This window comes from Notechis scutatus, chromosome 1 (genome assembly GCF_049901735.1).
Source record: "Notechis scutatus isolate UNSWTSFEM ecotype Mainland chromosome 1, rNotScu1.2, whole genome shotgun sequence".
Classification (NCBI taxonomy): domain Eukaryota; kingdom Metazoa; phylum Chordata; class Lepidosauria; order Squamata; family Elapidae; genus Notechis; species Notechis scutatus.
This window is the reverse complement of record NC_142009.1, coordinates 181,223,530-181,239,785: the sequence shown is the minus strand read 5'-3', so window position 1 is coordinate 181,239,785 and position 16,256 is coordinate 181,223,530.

Below are 16,256 nucleotides of genomic sequence, written 5' to 3'. Positions count from 1 at the left end.
GTCCAGAAATATTTCACAAGAAGAGTTCTCCACTCCTCTACTCATTGCAGAATACCTTATGCCACCAGACTCGAAATTCTAGACCTAGAAAACCTAGAACTACGCCACCTTCGGTCCAATCTAAGTATAGTATATAAAATCATACATTGCAATGTCCTACCTGTCAATGAATACTTCAGCTTCAACCATAACAACACAAAAGCAAACAATAGATACAAACTCAAGGTTAATCGCACCAAACTTGATTGCAGGAAATACGACTTCAGCAGCACAGTGGTCAATGTCTGGAATACTCTACCTGACTCTGTGGTTTCTTCCCCAAACCCCAAAAACTTTAACCATAGACTGTCTACTATTGGCCTCACCCCTTTCCTAAGAGGTCTGTAGGGGGCGTGCATAAGCGCACCAATGTGCCTACCGTCCCTGTCCTATTGTTTCTTTTATTTTTTTTATTTTATATGTATCCATGTATTCATAACTATATTTTTACTTTTACCTATTATCTTGTAAGCAATTAACAAAAATAAATAAATAAATAAATAAAAATAGTTTTCAGACAACATGGGTTTAGACAGGTTATCTGGAGAGGTTCTGAACAATTGGTCTACTCACTGGTTCTTGGTCTTTGCTGTGGTCATTGGTTGTACTTTTGCAGAGGTGGCTTCAGTTGGGTTAGGATTAGGGTACCCTCCCCTGAAAATCAGGCTTTGTGAATGTTATTATTATTTTAACAGATGTATACAGACATACTGATGCCATTTTTCCTAACATTTGGGCAGAGAATGGAATAGCAAAGTGTCCAAAGCAGGAAAATCAAACCCTGCTCCCTTTTCTCACATTAAATGAAGCACAGCTTCTAAACAAAACTAGAGACTGACTCTTGGTGATCATGATTGTCTTCGTGTGTTAAACCATTGAAGACTTTGTTAACTTTGTCACCTCAGATCAGTCTGAGATTTTTAATCATTTGAACAAATCTGGCTTCACACCATCACTTTGCAAAAAGAAATCTGCTGATACAAACAAATACTATAGCATCGTCATCATTAGAAAAGTGCAGCTTGATATTTTTGTAAAATATATATCTGTTCACTATAGATACGGCTACAAAAATCTCCACTGAATTTCACAATTCTGATTTCATTCTTAGAAGTTTGAAAGGGGAGGTAAAATGTTAATCAAATGTTAATTATGTCTGATATATGATAAAGAAATCTAACAGAAGTTCATTTCTTTGGGCTCAAACATCATTAGAAAAGTGTAATGCTCAGGGAATGCAGAACCCAGGAGGAGAAGTGAAGCAAGAATTCTCACTAACAGTAAAAATATATTTCCTTTGTAAGAAGGGTGGAACTACAGGTTGCAAAATTATTATTTCTTCATCAGCAGCCTTAAATTATCTCATACAGTACTAAAAATATAGCCCGAAAGTTACCATTATCAAGGCTCTCAATGGGATTAGAGTGGAATAGAATAGTGTGGGAGACACATCTAAACAATTTTTGAATACAGGTACCAGGAACATGATGTCAAACTTGTACCGGAGTTGTGTTGAGCTGAGAGAGTTGAGCTGACTGCCTGCAGAACCCAGGAGGAGAAGTGAAGCAAGAATTCTCACTAACAGGAAAAAAAAGCACCCCAGACTGTCTATCATGTTATTTCAGTTATGTAAATAAAGTACTAACTTTGCTTTGGTTTTTGTAAATTGTCTAGTACCAGGGGGGAAAAAATCTGGTCTCAAACCTAAACTGACCTTATACAAGTACACAGCTCCAAATGTAGTTACAGACTGATGCCAAGTCCTCATGAGGAGATGTTTTAAGATAGAATCAAGCAAATGCTTATATAAAACATGCATATTCTTTGAATGGATATGGCCTTGGCTCTGCCCGATGATCATTTCACTTTTCCCCCACATATACCATATTGTATTTCTCTTTTTTCCCCTAAAATTCCAGTAATAGAAAATTAAATATTCCAAGTTTCAAAGCAACAATTTATTTTCAAAATCCATTTAAATCACCCTCAGCACAGTTAGTCCTAGAATTTTCTTTGCTCTTTCACTTCTCCAGATTTGAAGGCCCATCTCCAAAATGCAAGCAGTTAGAAATTTCACACACTGTGCAGGAAATAAAAAGCATTGGTTGGTTTTATGGACTTGTAGTATGGGTATCTTAACATAAAACATTCCATCAAATCCATATTTCATATTTAAATTATTGCTTTCTGTAGTGGAGTTTGTATTAGTTGGGGTTCAATTCAACAGGATTTTTTTTTAAAAAAAAACAAAGCTTAATGAAGCAAATTTATGGATTCTATATTGCAGAATTCAACATGAGAATTAATTCAAACCCCACTCATGTTAGTTTAGTTTACATTTCAATCTTAACTAATCCATTAATTTACAGCAACTTAAGATAAATGAAATCCAGTGCCTCAAAGTTTTCCAAAGCACTTTATTTATTAAACAATTTGATATTTATCTCTTGAATATACAATAGGTGGAGCTCAAGTATAAGTCTGCAGGTAATGAACTATTACAATAGAATATGCACATTGAATTATTAAAAAGATTGTGCATATTTTATCTTTCTTTTGCTGCATCTGGGACCCAAAGATCCAGGACTCATTGGGCATTGATAAGAGGATGGGTGAAGAAGTCCTTAAGGTGCTCACTAAATTGGGAGGAAATTTTGGTTTGAGTCCACCCTCAGCCATGGAAGTTGAGGAGAAAAATTGGAGAGGAAATGCTATGAATGCTATTCTAAGCTTCCTATGAAAAAATGGGATATGGATCTAACAAACAAAATATCTCTGTCCAGCAACTATGGAAACCATTTTTGAAAGTAAAAACATTTTGGATGGATGGAAGTCTATTGTTCAAATGCTCAGTTCCTTGATTTTCTTAGTGTGAGCATTTGGCTCCTGGCTTCTACTAATTTCCTACATAATATCACTTAATAGAGTGAGGTGGGTGGCACATAAATTTAATAAATAAATGTCAGTGTAAAAAGATCTAATTAATTGACACACATAGAATATGTTCCATTTGAACAATGGGTAACATAAGGCTTACAATCAAAAGGAGTTCAGTAGTATCTTTTCAGACTATCTAATTTTATAAAAGACGTAACGTGATTCATGAAAACCAATGTCTTTTAATAAAATCTGCTAGTCTGAAAATCTACCACTAGATTTCTTTTGATTCTGAGCTACCATAAACAGCTACAGTTGTTTATAAGAATTGTAGGTGTACAATAGCTTGGATTTTCATTGAGATTTCCCCTTAAATCAACTAAACATCTACATGTAATATGAGAGTTTATTACAATATATGAGCTGTGGCTGCAACCTGGACTAGACACAGAATGTCCATTTCCAACAATAATATCATTCCCCCAAATTCTTCAGAAAATATAAATTGCCATTATGTGTCATGCAAACATCATGTCAGATCATAAGATAGACCTTTCTTCAAACAGTTCCTAATTCTGGGGAGAAATAAACACAGCAGAGGTACAACGATGGGTTTTTTTTTTTTTACTGAACAAGAGTTCCTCTCCTCTCCTCTCATCCCCATTTTTTAAATGTAAGTATTTCTTTCTTTTTCTCTTTGTTTAATTAAGCATAGCAAGTCTTGAATTAGACTGGGAGATTAGACTGGGAGATGGTGAACAAGGGCACTCATGGCAAATGAAAATAATGGAGAAGTGAACATTTCTGAGTGATAATAAAGACTCCTGAAAGGAAAATGCATCTTTCAGCAATGTTACTGAAGATTGTTTGCTGTTTTTTTTTAAATGCATCCACACAGAGAACTATATTTGGCTCAGTTCTATACTGAATAGATCTAGGAGTCAAAATCTTTCAGAGTTCAAGCAAGAAACTAAACTTTTTGGGAAATTGATTTGTTGCCTTAAACAGAGAAATCAGATACTGTAAGTAAACAAAAGAGAAATTAAGCTATCGAGTCTTTCCAATGAGTACTGATCAGAGTAATTTGTCACTTAAAATAGGGAATTATGTGTGTACTGTTAACATGGAGCAGCTTTTTTCAAGAAGCTTCAAAAATCCAAGTTATATATCTACTCACGCCATCTAAAGCTAAGCATTAAAGAAACATTCCTATTGATTTTTCTAAACAATGTGCATTGAAAACCAATGACATAGGAAACAACAATAATAAACCTTTATTTGAAGAAATGAAAATAATGGTAAAGAAAAGGGTATTTTTAGCAGTAAATGCCAACCAAATATGAAGCACTTTCTTCTTTATTTGCTTGAACTGGGATCCATTTCCTTACCATCCCATATTTGGAATGGCTTTATCTCTTCAATTAAAAAACTAGAATTAGGTAGATATATTGTTTTTTCTCTTTTGTTTCATGTATTATACTTTTTGCTGTTGTTTTCCAGCAGGGGAGAGTTCAAGTAATTCCAGGTAATTGTTTTATTGCATTACAAAAAAATGTATTAATAGATATAATTTCTAAACTGTAAATAAACATAAGCTTGCTAAATTTGTACAATTAAGATGAAGTAATGGCATTGATTAACAATGGCAAAATGCATTAACTGTTTGTTTAAAAAGTTAAAAAAAATTATGTCCTTGAGCTTAATGCTTAAAACTATGGTTTCTAGTGTGTTATTTATTGTTTATAAATGTTATAAAAAGAACAAAAAAGAAGGGGAAAAAGAGCTGCTTGGAAAAATAGGTGTTTGTTCTCTAACTTCCCTCTACTCTAAGTAATTTGCAATATTTATAAGCAGTTAGATTCCCTCAGAAACCCAAGCAGCTGTTATAAGTAAGGAAACCAAGTTATTTTATGAAGCACTTTTGAAGAAAGGGGCCCTGTTCAAGCTCTCACCCAAGTGAAGCATTCATCTGATGCTCCTGATAGCCCTAAATTCTTTAACGTAAGTGTTTATGCCATCGAAGGATGCATATAAACAAGTTATAGGACCATTACAATGCTATATCACTACTATATTATGTTGAACTTTGATGGGGTATTATTGATTCAACAATTTTATTTCTGTACCTATTGATTCAGTTTATATCCCAGTTTCTCATCAAAATCAAAATGGCACTCAACATGAAAAACTAATCAAGAGAAACACAGTTCAAGGTAGGATGAATCAATGTTACTCATTGATGTTATCATTGGCTGCTTGAAGTGCCCTCAAGGTAGAAAGAAAGGATATACCATATATATATATACACACATCAATAAGTAACATTGATTCATCCTACCTTGAACTGTGTTTCTCTTGATTAGTTTTTCACAGACGAACACTATACAAAAGCCTGATGATGGCAGATGAGATTCTGCTGAAACGTTGCTACAACTTTAAAAGCACCACTACTATGACGTGGGAAAATACCCGAACAAAGCTGAATGCCATATATGTATGTATGTATGTATGTATGTATGTATATATATATATATATATATATATATATATATATATATATATGTGTGTGTGTGTGTGTGTGTGTGTGTGTGTGTGTGTGTGTGTGTGTATATGTATATGTATATGTATATGTATATGTATACTGGAAGGATGCTATAAAACACAATAGTTTGTTCTATAAATATATTATTTAAGGGGAAGATGGTACAACCTACATATTTTAGTTGCTCCACTAGCTTTTGCTGCAGCAGCAAAAGTTCCCCTTTAAAAAAGGGGGGAGGGACAAAAAGGTAGGCCCAGCTGTTAGCAATCCAAAACCTGAATTAATGTTCCTTAAAGTAGTAAAACACTTTCCACCCCATGAAGTTTCCCACCTTTGCTGCCAGAAACTGATGCAGCAGGGTTGATTTTTGGCCCAGGTCTACTTTTTTGGATAGAAAGTTTTAATTCTCATCTCCCAGCTGATTGTGGAAGGCAGAAGGAACAGAGCTGCCCTGAGGCTTGTCTCAAATGCCTTCCTTCCACATATATATTTACAAGGCTGAAGAGGTGCCCTGTCTCTGTATGCTGGATCACACTGGCTGCCTTAGGAAAAACTGAGGTTTAGGCCTGAGCATTTTAACATTCATCAGAAGGCTTTGAAATGAAAGCCACTGTTTGTCAGCCTCTGGCTTTTTATCAGATGTTACCAAATGGGGTTTTTTAAAATCATAAAAATGTCTCCCAGCTGGAATGATTTATCTTGGTCTTTTGAAAGACCTGTCACTTGGTCTGCCAGGCTTTAAATTATTCACATAAACCACTATCCAACCCACAGATGTCTGTTTCATCGTCCACTGAGAAAATATTTGTATCAATGACAGGAGTGATAAATGATTTCTATCGTGTCTTCTAGCAAGTCTTAAACAGCATTAAGCAATTATTTGTTAAACATAAAAAGAACAGGATAAACATGAACTTTTCATGGTAGTATTTAAGGAAAGATGAGGTTACATTTGCCATTTTTATAAGAGATGTCATGGCTTGGCAGAGATACAATTTTAATGAGCCAAAGCTGAAATGTTCATGAACAATGATTACATTTTTATTTATTTATTTTTATTTATTTATTTGATTTGCCAATTGTTTACAAGATAATAAGTATAAATGTATACATAGTTGTGAATACATGAAATGGTTACATACAAGAAAAATAAAAGAATAGGAGAAACAATAGGACAGGGACGGTAGGCACGTTGGTGCGCTTATGCACGCCCCCTACAGACCTCTTAGGAAAGGGGTGAGGTCAATAGTAGACAGTCTAAGGTTAAAGTTTTTGGGGTTTGGGGAAGAAACTACAGAGTCGGGTAGAGTATTCCAGACATTGACCACTCTATTGCTGAAGTCGTATTTCCTGCAATCAAGTTTGGTGCGGTTTACTTTGAGTTTGTATCTATTGTGTGCTCTTGTGTTGTTATGGTTGAAGCTGAAGTATTCATTGACAGGTAGGACATTGCAATGTATGATTTTGTATACCATGTTTAAGTCAGACCGAAGACGCGTAATTCAAGGTTTTCTAGTTCTAGAATTTCAAGTCTGGTGGCATAAGGTATTCTACAGCGAGTAGAGGAGTGGAGAACTCTTCTTGTGAAATATTTCTGGACTTTCTCAATTGTGCTAATATCAGATACGTAGTGTGGATTCCAGACTGATGAACTGTATTCGAGTATTGGTCTAGCAAATGTTTTGTATGCTCTGGTTAGTAGTGTGATATTACCAGAGAAAAAGCTACGTAGGATTAGGTTAACAACTCTTAATGCCTTTTTGGCTATGTAGTTGCAGTGTGCTCTAGCACTTAGATCATTAGAGGTGAGTATTCCAAGGTCCTTTACAGAGCTTGGGTCATCAACAAGATCTTGACTATTCAGCTTGTATTTTATTTTCTGATTTTTTTGCCAATATGTAAGACAGAGCATTTATTTGTTGAGATTTGAAGTTGCCATTTGTTTGACCATTCGGATACATAGTCAAGATCTTTTTGAAGGGTAGCAGTATTGTCTGTGGTATTGAACAGCTTTACATCATCAGCGAAGAGAACGCAATTGCTCTTAATATGATCACAGAGGTCGTTTATGTAGAGTATGAAGAGAGTTGGTCCTAGAACACTGCCTTGGGGAACACCACTATTGACAGGTACTGGATTTGATAGGACGCTCCCGATTTTGACCATTTGTTGTCTGTTTGACAGGAATGCTTCTATCTAGTCTTGGATCTAGAATGTGACACAGTCCATTAATCCATGGTCCATAGAAGCATGAACAGATTTGTAGAATCAGAGAGATCAAGTCACCTAAAGAACCTTGGGCACCTATGCTATCTACTAGATTCATTTAGACAAAGCAATTTGAGCCATGAAGGTATCATGACCTGCTTCACCAAAATAAAGAACCCCTAGATTCGTATCAGTGAAACAATCTGGGTGGCCTCCAAATGTTTTGACTCATGCTAAAGAGAAGACGCTTCTGAGTCTTCCCAATCAGAGCTGGCCAAAATATTTATAGGCCTCAAGATGGCTGCATCATTAATCAGAGCTGCCTTCAGCATGTTCAGAGAAGACTTCAAATAGCTGTCTCCTGTGCATTGTGAAGGATATGAGCAAGGTTTCCTCCTTAGCCAGAATGTTTGATGAGAAGTACAAATCCCAAAGCACTGGTTGGTGAACTCCAGTATATTCTCTGGAGGATTGCCCACTTTACATGTTTCAGTTATCCAGAGAGTAGAACTTTGCTGTATGAGGTAGGATTTCCTGATTCACTCACTGAGGCTGCTCTTCAACCAGGGTTAGGGGGAAAAGGCTCTTCTTACGTTATTTCATACCTAGCAGCAAAGAAGTCTACTCTAAGCCTTTTGGGAAATCCTTTTTTTTTTGAATATGTTTTATTAATACATTTTTAATATATCACATAAAAATTCCATATTTACCTGAACAGCATGTTGTCTGGACACAATTACTTTTAAGTAGAAATGCAATATTAAGCAACATTAATCATAATGATAAGCATGATAAACATATCAGTAATAATTGCAAAACAGCAATATTTCAGTATAAAAGTTTTTATGATCTTTTGGATCTTATTATATTCTAATCTCTGATTCTGTTAGCTAACCATTGGTAAAACAGGCCCCATGTCAAAAATATTCTGTTTCTTCCTTTTCTTTTATTTTAAGTGTTAATCTATCCATCTCAGCACATTCTAATATTTTTATAATACATTCATCTGTAGGGATCTCTTCATTTTTTCATTGTTGTGTGAACCCAATTCTTGCTGCCATTAATACATGTAGAATTAAATATATTTTCCCTTTGTCATACTGTTCTTGTAATATGCCTAACAAGAATATCTCTGGTTTCAAATCTATATGTTGTTTTATCATTTTTTTCTAACCAAGTATGTACTTTAGTCCAATATTATTTTGCCTTTGAGCATGTCCACCACATATGATTGTATTAACCTGATATCTGATTACACTTCCAACATTTAGCTGATAAATTTTCATACATCTTTGCTAGTTTCACCAGTGATAGTTGCCACCTATAAAACATTTTATATAAGTTCTCCTTATGGGCGTTGACATTGTTAGCTTACAATTTCTATCCCACAGTTTCTGACATTTCTCTAATTTTATTGGGTAGCCAAAATTTTTAGCCCATTTTATCATCTTTCACTTAAATATTTAAATTAATATTTCATCTGTCCCTAGTAGTACTTGATCTAGTTCTGTTTTTTTTATAAAAGCCATGCATCTTTGCATCTTTCTCATATCTTGATTGTATTTGCAAAACCCTTGATTGGTCAGTTCTTGTTTAGATTTGAGTTCCCCCTTTTGGAAGTCCTTATGGCTTCATGCAGCAGCTGGAAAGCAACATTTCATTCAAAGCTTTGATTGGGAGCTGCTTAGTGTTGTATACAAGATGAATGCCTATATAAATGTTTTAAATAAAAGGTGAGTCACCCTCCCAGCCCTAAAATCTACATGCAATGTTTTATTTATTTATTTATTTATTTGATTTGATTTGTCAATTGCTTACAAGATAATAGGTATAAGTATAAACATGAGTAAGAATACAGAAAATAGGTACGAATAAATGGGGACAAAAGAACAGGACGGTAGGCACGATTGTGCCCTTATGCACACCCCTTACAGACCTCTTAGGAATGGGGTGAGGTCAATAGTGGATAGTTTGAGGTTAAAGGAGTGGGGGTTAGAGGATGTAACAACAGAGTCAGGTAGTGCATTCCAGGCATTGACCACTCTGTTGCTGAAGTCGTACTTTCTGCAATCAAGTTTGGAGCGGTTTACATTGAGTTTGTATCTGTTGTGTGCTTGCTCTTCTATTGTTGTGGTTGAAGCTGAAGTAGGACTGGTTGGACATTGTAGCAGATAATTTTGTGTACTACGCTTAAGTCCAACTATAGGCGGCATAGTTCAAGGTTGTCCAAGCCCCAAATCTCAAGCCTGGTGATATAGGGTATTCTGTTGTGAACAGAGGAGTGTAGTTCTCTTCTCGTGAAATACTTCTGGACTCGCTCAATTGTCTTAATGTCCAATATACATTGCGGATTCCAGACTGATGAGCTGTATTCGAGTATTGGTCTGACAAAAGTTTGCTCTAGTTAGCCATTCAAATTTCTGGAGGAGAAGCTTCATAAGATTAGATTTACAACTCTTAATGCCTTTTTGGCAATGCTGTTACAGTGAGCTCTGGCGCTTAGGTCACTTGACATGAGAACTCCAAGGTCCTTGACAGAGTGAGGATCATCAACGAGGTCATATCCGCCTAATTTGTATTTGGGGTACTGATTTTTTTTTTACCAATTTGTAAAAGCATTTGTTGGTCGAGATTTGGAGTTGCCAATTGTTTGACCATTCAGACACATAATGAAGGTCACTTTGAAGGACAGTAGCATTGTTGGTGGTGTTGAATAGTTTTATGTCATCTGTGAAGAGGACACTGTTGCTTATAAGGTGATCACAAAGGTCATTTATATAGAGTATAAAGAGTGTGGGTCCGAGAATGCTGCCTTGGGGGACACTGCTGTTAACTGGAGCAGGGTTTGATATAGTGCTCCCTATTTTTACTATTTGTTGCCTGTTTGACAGGAATGCAGTAATCCACTTATAAAGGGATCTGGAAATACCGTAAGAGTTTAGTTTTAATAGTAGTTTGTCATGTACCACTGAATCAAAGACTTTGCAGAAGTCTATGTAAATTGCATCTATAGCTTTACCCTGGATAAGTAGAGTAGTCCATATGTTTTTGTAATGTAGGAGTTGAAGATTGCAGGAGAATTTTTTTCCTGAAACCAAATTGGTTTTTTTTGGAGAGTAGGTTATTTGACTCTAAGTGGAGGGTGATGAATTGGTTAATGATTGATTCCATGACTTTGCACATGACACAACACAGTGAGATTGGTCTGTAGTTTTCAACCAGGCTGCAGTCACCTTTTTTGAAGATAGGAATGACCGTAGCTAAGGACCATAGGTTTGGTAAGGAACTGGTTCTGAATGATATCTCATATATAATGCTTAGGGGTTCCGCTATGGCAGAGGAGAGCTTTTTTAAGAAGTATGCACAAAATCCATTGGGGCCAATAGAAAGGGATGGTTTTAAGTTATGTAGTGCTTTTTCTATGTTATCTTCTGTAAAGTCAATATGTAGTAGATCATTAGAGTTAGTTGTGGTACGACTAGGAAATGTGGGGCATGAGCCATTGCTGTTTACAAAGGCTGAACTGAAGAATGTGTTGAAGAGGTTGGCCTTAACGGCTTCATCGTTGCAGTCTTTCCCATTTGGTCCTTTTAAGGGTGGGATGGTTCTTGAGTCTTTAAGTTTGGTGTTTACAAAATTGTACAAGATGCGGGTGGATTTTGTATGTAGGAGGTTTTCCTTTTGCTTGCAGTAGTAATTTGTGCATTCTGCCTTTATCTGTCAGCATGTTGTATTGGTTTTTAAGGTTTGCTACATAGCTAGTTTTGTTTTTACACAATAGCGATCTTTTTTTTGAATTGAAGTTTCCTTATTGTTATGGGTAATTTGTTTTTTTTGGGGGGGGGTTTACTATGGTACATATAGTTTAATGACTCTTTCAAGTTCAAACAAGAATGCATTATAATGGTCTTCTGTAGTATTACAGCTAGAGAGCACAATGAGCCAATCAAGAGATTATAGGTCGGCATCTATAAGATCATAGTAAGCTTTTTTGAAGTTGTATTTTGGGGATCCATCATTATGTTCCTCTTTGTAAGGGTGTAAATTGAGACAAAAGCTGATCATACTGTGGTCACTGTTTGAAAAGGGTTCTTGTATTTGTAGGCCATATATTGAGTTTGAGTTGTTGCAGAAGATGAGGTCGAGGCAATTATTGAATCTAGTGTTGTTAGTTACTAATTGATCCAGTCCCAGTGTAGTAACGACATTGTACAGGGTTGCATGTATGGGTTCGGATATACATTCATTTAGGGTACAATTTATAAGAGGTAGATTGATGTCACTAAGGAAAATAAGAGGGTATGGGCAAGAGGCAGCCCACATTAGCAGTGAAGTTAGTTTGTTTGCATGAACTATGTCATAATCAGGGGCTCTGTAGCATAGTAAGAAGTGGATTGTGGTTTTTGAGGACAGTTCACAGACGATGGTCTCTGGAAGAGCAAGTTCCTGTGTAATTTAAATCTTTTTTAGATTTAGGGATTTTTTGTAGCAACTCCACCTCCTCTACGGATTTCGTGATCTGACCAATAAATATGTGATATTCTCTGCCTGTGGTAATGGAGTCTGGAAAAGATGCATTTAAGCACGTCTCACAGACAAATATAATGTTGAATGCGGTCGTGCCTAATAAGATGAAGAATTCATGCATTTTGTTTGCAAAGCTTCTTGCATTAAGTAGTTTGCATTTTAGATATGTAGTAGTGGGTCTGGAGGAAGTAAGGCGCGTGGATGCCTAATGATGGATGTTGGGGTGATGTTATTTGGATGTAAGTTGAAGGTCTTGCTTTTGATACATTCTGCGTGGTGTATAGGTTAGTCTTTCCTTGTTCATGAAGTCTTTTGGGCTCAGAGTGTAGTTCACGGCATTGTACATGTTGCTGTAAGATTAAGTCTGGGTGAGAACGAAGGTTCTTATGCTTGGTGTTGCTCTTAGAAAGTGAGTTGATAGTGTAAATGAATTTTCATTTGCTTGATTCATTTTTTGAAAATGACCCTGCAGAAGCATGGGGCTACTGAGCCGTCACTGTTTTTGAACTTTGGGCCGATGCAGAGATGTCAAGTATTTCATCAGGGGAGATGGTTGATGCTTGATAGTCACTGATGATGTTGTGGACATTTGTGATGTCATCATTGTCATTGTTGTCCTCTAGACCAAATAAGAAGGGTTAGGAAGGAAGGAAGGAAGGAAGAATTTGGATAGAATAAAACATGGAGATGTAAGAGGCAATGCCTAATGTAAATTGTAAATGAGTATGATTCTGCCATTTTTTGACACATTGCTTTAGCCTATCAGCATCACTGGAAAGTAATAGATGGGATGGAAAGCTGTGTCTATGATAATTGATGTTGATAAATTGATGGCACTAGAGACAAACCTAAGGAGTTTATAGTAATCTGATGGCACTTGAGACAAACATAAGTAGCCTGCTGGAGTGTCTTTCCTCATATATATATATATATATATATATATATATATATATATATATATATATATATATATATATATATATATATATATATATATATATATATTGGCACTTTTATAATAGAAATTATCTACTAATCAAGTAGTACAAAAAATTACCAGGCAAAATCCTATCTTCCAACACTGGCAGATAGGTATATTGTATTATTCTTTTATTCCAGTAACATGTTTTTATCATGCATAAAATTTATAATAAAAATGGTCTTTGCTATACCTAGGCAGCAACATTGAAAAGCAAGTCAAGACATCCAAATGCTTGGAGGTATTTTTGTTATGAAATTTGCTCTTAAAATAGCAAAATAAAATTAATGTTTATAAATGCTCATAGGAGTGTTGTCATATTCCTTGGCTTCTTCAGAACCAGAGGAGGAAATCTGATATGCTCAGCATTTTAGTTTTCAAAGATTAAATTTTAGCTCAGCTGTTGCACAGGTTATAAGATCATACTTAGAAAGGATTGGAACCCCTGGAGTGATTTAATTAAAATATGTTAAGAGCCATTGTTTAATGCTGCCTGGCACAGCAAATGAAGCAATGAGGGTCTGAAAGGGTCTCAATAGAACTCAAATGTGAATTAATGAGATCGATGATTGATTAAAACAAGCATTTCCCAACAGAGGGTTGCTTGGAATCTCTGATTTTATTAGTTTTTGCTCACTCTGGAAAAAGCTTCTTGATGTAACTATTGGACTGGATTTCTTGATCTCAACTAAACTGGAGCTCAAACAATCTGTGAAATATCAAAGATTGATATTTGAGAGATTAATATTGTATCTGCAGATAGTTGCCCAACAATCCTGCTTCAGGTCCCATTTTGGTAAGGCAAGGTCAGGGAAATCCTGACATAGCTGTAAGGATTATGCAAAGTATCTGTCAGATAACATTGCTCAAATTCCTCTCAGAGTTACACTCTGACTATGCTAGTCCTGTAGAAATGAACTTAGCTACATATATAGGCTAAATTTCTCCAGTTCTAGAGGTGGATAGAGGTGGGTGGATAGAGTCATGTTGTTGAATTCTGCCACATCCAGGTGAACACTTTTTCTTTTGTTTCCTTAATGACTTGGTTTCTTCTTATTTATCTCCTGAAGGGAACTTTTAGGCAAGATTTCTGGATTTTTGTCCACCTGCTTATGTACCTGTTTAATTTTTAGATATGGTAGCTTCAGCCTAGTCTCACATAAGATATCTTGCAACATGTCTGTCCTTGTGCTGATGCTGTACAATGCTGCTAGCAATACAGATTTTTAATAGAAATCCACATGGATCTGATTTCCTGATCCCCGTAAAATCTGTAATTCAAAGAGAAATCTGAATATGCAGACAGAAATTGATAAGAAGTGGTAAAAGATAAATGATAAGGAATTCTTTCTCTTTCTTATAATTTATTAGGAAAGGAAATTGGGCATCCCTTCCAGGGTGAGATATGAGTTCCTTCTCCATGCATTTTCATCATTTCATGGAAATGATAGTCCCTCTAGTCTTAGAAAATCACAAAAGCCTCCTGAGGTGCTGTGAGAAAATATAAAACTTATCAACACAAGATAGCAGCAGCTTCAGCATTTAGAAAAGAAAAGATCAATCAGGTGTGAGAGTCACTGTAATTCAAGGGCATAATGTGCCTCCTCTGCTATAATCTTTTTCCATTTTCACATATTGCAGATCTTTTACTTCAGACGGCAAGCTTGATCAATAACTACCTTCTGTGTTGGTGAAAATACAAATCTCCTGATAAGACTTCCTCTTCTCCTCAGATATAACTAAAATTTACAATCATATTCCAGGGTCGTAAGTAAAATATATTATGCTGCTTATTACAAGACAATAATCCGCATACAGTTACAAGTGCATTTTTCAGTCATATTAGCACCATAACTCAGAAGGTCTCAGTGGCAAGCAGGATCAAAGCAGCCAATTTGTCACATCTTGTCAGCAGCCCCCTTCTTAAATATCGCACCACATATAAATAAAGGCAGAGAAGAGTTGCGGTGGTCCAGGCAGAGAGCGGTTTCAAGAGTGGCCACATTTTTAAATTTCAAAAGGGCCCTTGTTATTCAGCAGACTTCTCTATGCCCCCTTTCTTTCCCTGCCTGATCTCCTCCTGGCAGCTTCATAAGGATGTTGAAATCTCTGTAACTTTGCCAAACAGACAAAGAACAGCCAGAGGAGCAGTAGCTCAATTAGCTAGTGACAAAAAAAAAGGATATTTTTTTTTTGGTAACTTCAGCCAACTGTTTATTGAAAGTGATGCTTCCAAAGTGCTCTGCGCTTTGCTGTAGCCCATCCAAATGAAATTATAAGATGGCTCAAATAGTCTGGAATTCACAGGGATCTGTCCCTCTCCTTGTTGATACAAAAGAAGGAGCAAATCCAAGGATATTTCAACTAGGGAAATGATATTGATTTTTAGGGATTTTTAGGGATGTACAAAGATTTTTCTCCAAAAATAATCTGCTCCAACTGGGCTTTTCAGATCTTTCAGCAATGTACTCATTTGCTGCTGAAATCAAATCTATCCACTATGCTTCTGGTTGTTCTCCTCTTCCCCTCCCCCCCCCACTTCCCCCAGCATTATAACTTCTCAAGGGAGCTAGATCTTCATATAGCATGTCCATTATAATATAATTTGGCTCTGGTCATTTGTGCTTTGTGTGAAAACTCTGGGTTGATTTATTTTATTGTCCTTTGATTTGTTTTCTTGGCTGTCCATGGGTTTTCCTCTCCAAAATCAAAATTTGAAGTTCAGAAGTGTCAATACCCTTTCTATAGTGTTTTACATATAGATACAAATGTACCGGCAGTTAAACTGAGTGTTTGTTTGTGTGTGTGACACGTATACTGCTATTTCCAATATGTTTTCTCAAAGACAACAAATCTACAATGGGTTTCTTAGGACCAATTATGTCAGCAAAAACAACCTCTAAAGGTTCTTTGGTCTTAAACCCATTCAGTCTGTTTGCTGGAGTAACCTTGCTTTTCTCCTGATTACAGGCATTACAGTTTAAGTACTTGCTACAGGGTTTTAATTTTACTCCCTCTGACAATTCGACAGTTTGTTTCAGCATTTTGAAATTAATGTGCCCCAGACATCTATGCAGTAAATGT